The sequence below is a fragment of the Hylobates moloch genome, unplaced genomic scaffold (assembly GCF_009828535.3).
Source record: "Hylobates moloch isolate HMO894 unplaced genomic scaffold, HMol_V3 SCAFFOLD_1177, whole genome shotgun sequence".
In the NCBI taxonomy this organism is placed as follows: domain Eukaryota; kingdom Metazoa; phylum Chordata; class Mammalia; order Primates; family Hylobatidae; genus Hylobates; species Hylobates moloch.
The window spans coordinates 6,044-7,004 of NW_026653452.1; positions in this window are offsets into that span (position 1 = coordinate 6,044).

The following is a 961-nucleotide window of genomic DNA, read 5'->3' on the forward strand; positions in this document are numbered from 1 at the left end:
TCTACCCTCAGAGATAATCACTTTCCCATAGGCCAGACAAGAGCCGATCTTGCAAGCAGACCTTTCTAAGTGCAGCAGTCTCAGGTCTCTTTTCTGCACACTGTAAAACTAAATTGTATTTCATTTGCATATATCACATTTTCCTTCCTAATATGAATTAATAAATATCATGAATGATGTTGACAAGCCATGAAACAATTTTATATAAATACACTTTCTAGAAGCCATATATAATAGCAAATGAAGTGGGTTTAAGATTTTAGGTTAGGTCTCTGAAATGTACAAACAGAAAGAAGGGGAAAGAGCAGAATTGAAAGAAGAACATGGGCAGGAGGTCACGTCACCAGCATAGCATTCCCAGTTAGCGTTCTAGAGCTAATGACTGGTATGACAGAATAGGCAAACAATCCCAAATCTATAAAATATAACATTGCTAAATTCTTTATTTTTATAACTTATAGATAAGAACATTAATTTCCAATATACCATTGCCCTATTATTTTCTAGTACTAGAAAACACAACAGAATTTTCAAATGCTTTACACAACATCATATCAAGGCAAACTATAGCCATATCGAGACATACTCATGATGTAATACAAGTAAACAAGACGTCAGTAAGTTGTGATTCTTCCAAGTATATAAAAGCCTTTCAAACTTTTATGGCATAGCATACCTTCTTTCCTTTTTTGAGCTAAAATTTTCTACTCTGTATCACTATATCTATTCCTCTGTCTGTCCTACTCCTAGTCAAGACCCAATTAAGAATCAATCTCTAAAAAAAAAAAAAAAATTAGTGAGGCTAGCTGAAGAATGATTTAGTTACCTATTTTGAGCTCCCATCATCTTCTTGGAACATATTTTGATAGATATATGAGTTTTCTTGTCAGTATCCCTCACTATGCTGTAAAATCTATAAGAGAGATGTTAGTTTTCTATCACTATTGTAACAATCACCACA